The sequence below is a fragment of the Vombatus ursinus genome, unplaced genomic scaffold (assembly GCF_900497805.2).
Source record: "Vombatus ursinus unplaced genomic scaffold, bare-nosed wombat genome assembly UNPS02014807.1, whole genome shotgun sequence".
Taxonomy (NCBI): Eukaryota; Metazoa; Chordata; class Mammalia; order Diprotodontia; family Vombatidae; genus Vombatus; species Vombatus ursinus.
Window position 1 is genome coordinate 29958925 of NW_020954585.1, and position 4427 is coordinate 29963351.

General features: G+C 36.9%; 1 pseudogene; it reads left to right on the top strand.

Moving 5' to 3' along the window:
* Positions 1-2971: 2971 nt before the first annotated feature.
* On the top strand, positions 2972-3975 carry LOC114052137 (annotated as a pseudogene).
* The last annotated feature ends 452 nt before the right edge of the window (positions 3976-4427 follow it).

Sequence of the window (4427 nt, forward strand, 5' to 3'; positions counted from 1 at the left end):
GAGCCAAGGGCTCATCCCCAGAAATGTTCCATTTGGACCTGAACTTGGTGGGGCCAAGAGCTATTTAGGAGCTATGTTAAGTCTGAGCTCATTTTCCCTAGAAACAGAAGTGATATAGTGAAGAGTTCCTTTAGGTGTTGGGAGAAATTGTTTATACTTCTGTTTTTGCTATATTTTTGAAGTAAATATCCATTTGTAAAGGAATTTATGTTAATTGGTTAAATGGAACTGGGCCATTAGTAACTGGTAGCTAACAATGGTAATGGTGGGGTGGGAGAGAACACATGGGAATGTACTATTAGCATTAAGAGAAAGAGACCCCTAACCCCTCAGGGTTATTTCTAGACTTCTGAGGGGATTTGGAGCTGGCATTGTTCTGGGAGAGTGAGACAAGAGTACCTCAGCATACTGGAAGAGTGTCCACAGTTCCAGGACCCAGAAGGGAGAATGCCTCATGATGAGAAACAGGAGGTCCTTGAATAGCATGAGAATCCTGGAGATAAGAGAAGCAAACAAAGCATTCTAGAGCTGGAAAAATATTAAGGTACTAATGTTGGGGAGCAAATTTATCTGAAACTACAACTGTGAGTTATTTAAAATGTATAGGACTAGTGACAAGTGGGCTGCCACCTTAGTGGTCCAGAGTTCCAAATTCCTTTTGGAGAATCCCCAAACCTTTACAGTAATTTTATAAAACTGGAGGACTGTATAAGGAGCTGGAGGTGTGGCCCTTACCACAGGGTACAGGGCTGACTCTCTAGAAACCCCACTTTTATTTTTCTTTCAGGGAGAATTCAAACCTTTGGACAGTACTATGAGACTAGAGGACTATCTGAGGGGTAGCAAATGGGGAAGGGAAGTGGGATTCACTAAAGAGGAGAGAATTGTATTGATTATTTACATATTTCTATGAGTTCTTTGTACTGTTTTATATTTTCTATGAGGTAAAATAAAGACTATAGTGTATTTGAAATACATTGCAAACTGAGTATTCGCATGGTTGCTTAAGCCTTTGGAGAAACCTTAACACAAGCTATATTCTGATGTCCCTTTGGGAAACCTAGGGGTGAGCACAAGCCAAAGATAGGATTTTGTGCAAAATCTCCCAGATTGAACTCAAGTTGTATAAATTCAGAGCTTGGGGTTCAGGGTCATAGGTTATTCCTGTTTATTCCTCAGCCACATCTATGATTTAGTTACTGTTTCCAGTAAAGTGGATTTGCCATAGAAGTTGTCTGATACCCATTGGCCTCTGTCTTTTCCACACACTGCCTCTCTTTCAGATAACTTGTCATTTGCTCTCCCCTGGGCCCTACGTTGGATTTGTTACTCTGTGACATGATGCCTTTAGAGCCTTTGGTATTTTGATAAATTGTCCTTTGCTTTTCTCCCTGAATGAGAGTACTAGGGTTTGACATTATGAGCAAAAGCTTCCTTAAATAGCTGTGACAAGATGGTCAGAGTTCACTGGAATTGGGAATAGGTGAATAGGTGTCATTTTTGCTGCTCCAGGAAGTTAACCTGCTAGCCATTAGAATGTTAAATGTAAGTAAGTTATACTGTTGGGTTGTTTTGAAGAAAAATGAAGCACTTTACTTAACTTTTTCCCAAATGTGACCTTTTCAATTTACCTAAACCAGTTCCATAATGTATTTCTTGATCCATTTTATCCTTTGTAGAAATAGGGCAGGGGGGTGAATGCTGTACAGTTTAAAAAATGCTTTCCTCACAACCCTGTTGATGTAAGTAATGCTAGCTTTATCCTCTCCATTTTTATAGTTTGGGACTGAGGTTTGGAGAAGTTAAATGATTTGAAAAGATTATAGAGTTAGCAGATTACAGACAAAGGACTTGAACCCAGGCTGTCCTCAGTCATCTACATTATGTTTACTGCTTTTGTTCTGAGATAAGTTGGATGGAAAACATGTTTCAGAACAAATGTGGACTTTCTCTGACTTCCATCAAGTTTTAGCTAAAATCCCACCTTCTTCCACAAGTCTTTGCTGGCTTCCCCTTAATTCTAGTGCTTTCTCTCTGTTGGCTTTCTCTGGTTTAACCTGCCTATGTTTGCCTGGTTTCTCTCCAGTTAGACTGTGAGTTCTTTGAGAGTAGGGGCTGTTTTTTGCTTTTCTCTGTGTCCTCAGTGTTTAGCACAATGTCTGGCATACAGTAGGTGCTCAATAACTGCTTGTTGATTTGACTTGTTTTTCCTTCAAAACCAACATCATTTGCTCATATCCTCTTTCTACTGAATGAAAACACTTACATGAAATTGAACAGACCCAAGAAAGTCTTTCCATCTAGTAATGCTCACCATAAAAGTCATTATCTAACTGCTGTCCATCATGAAAGGAATAATTATTCCACAATATGCAGTATCACATTTATGCAATTATAATGATTGATTATATTATACTATGTGAAAACACAACTCAACTTGAAGAAAGAATTGCATCTGTTTTTTAGGTAATGAGTTGCATGGTAATCAGGTCATTGTTTGATGGTGGGAGAGAGCTGAACTGTAATATTGTCTTTTATTCTTCCATCTTTATCCACTTGGCTGATAGCGATTCATTCCCTGATTATTGTGAATTGTCCTAGAAAAGCTAGATCATCAATATAAGGAAAGTGAAAGTAATACCCAAAAGATTTGCAGGAAAGAGAACCTATAGTTACAAAAATATAGATTTTTTTTATAACAGCCCAAAACTGGAAGCTAAAAGGATGCCCATTTATTGGGAAATAGATAAGCAAATTATAGTTTATAAATATAATGGACTATTATTGTGCCATAAGAAGTGCTAGAAGGGACAGTGTCAGAGAAATTGGGGAAGACTTATATGAAATGTTGTAGAATGAAGTCAGTAGAACCAGAATAATTTATGTTATAAAAACGTTATAAAGAAATACGTTGAAAGACTTCAGAACTCTGATCAGTGTGATAATGAACCACCGTTTCAGAAAAATTTAGATGAAGCATGCTACCCAGCTCCTGACAGAGAGGTAATGAACTCAAAATATAGAATGAGATACATTTTTGGACAAGATCAATGTGGAAATTTGTTTTGATTGACTGTGTGTATATGTATGTATGTATGTATATACACACCCATACACATACACAAGGCCTTTGTTGTCTTTGTGTTTTCCTTCCTTCCTTCCTTCCTTCTTTTCTTTTCTTTTCTTTTCTCTTTTCCAATTTGGGGGAAGATCTAGAAAAGAAAGCATTCTAGGGATTTTTTTTTTTAAAAAAAGAAAAACAAAAGAGTTACTGAAGTACTTTTTGAAAGTGTACAGAAGAGGAATTGGGTCAAAGTCCCCTTGTAGTTGTGGAAGATGGCAGCAATGCAGCTGTAGCTTTTCATTGACTACCTTCAATCCCTTTGTTCAATTTGTTCACATCAAGTATGCCTTGACAGCTGTAGTTAGAAGAGTCCTTTCCCTTGGAATTAAGGCCACCAATGATATGATGCTGGCCAAAAACAAATACCTCCTATATGATGAAAGGAATGTCCACAAGGTATAGCCAATCAACAAGCACATAGACCTGCTCTAGAGTGGCATGGACCCCAGACCCCAACTACCTGGTGTACCGTGATCACATCCTTATGGTTCAGCTGGTACAGAGTTGCTTCAGTGATGCATGAGTATCTATAGTCAGTTGTTGTGCATCTGTATGGAATATCACTACTCATTTGTAGTTGGAATGAAGGGCAACCTTATTTATTTCAGTGTGATCCATTTGGAGCTTATTTGATTAGAAAAACTACAGCAATGAAAAAGTAGCATGTAAATTGGAAAACTTTCCTGGAGAAAAAATTCAATGAAGACCTAGACCTGGAAGATGCTATTCATATAGCCACAAAGGAAAATTTTGAAAGGCAAATAACATAGAAATTGGTATCTGTAATGAATCAAGTTTTAGGATGAAGAATTCCAACTGAAGTTAAAGATTATGTGGCTGCCATAGCATAATATTCTAATGACTGAATGGCTTGAAGTTTCAGATGATTTACCAATTTGAAATGTTTAAAAATGTTTTAGTTTTTATGCTTTTGTGCATACTTACATCCTCATAGTTGAATGTCTGGAATTTTTGAAAAATGGCAGGTGTAAATTCTCATGAACTCCTATATCCAGCTTCCAGAAAAAAAAACAAAAATACACTGAAGAGAACAGAAGAAAGGCCAGAAAGGATCACAGACAAGCAATATAGCTTTGAAAGTTACATTTCCTATTTATCATATACTTTAAAAGAAATGCAAGATCTATATATTAGAGATTTTCAGTTTCTCCCCTTGTGTTCTACTACATATGTGGATATACTCTGGTGTTAAGTTCAAAATGAAAAGAAATTTTTTTTAAAGAAAGAAAATCAAAGTGAACTTTGATCATTTAGCACCTAGAGATAGAACTCAGTTTTTATA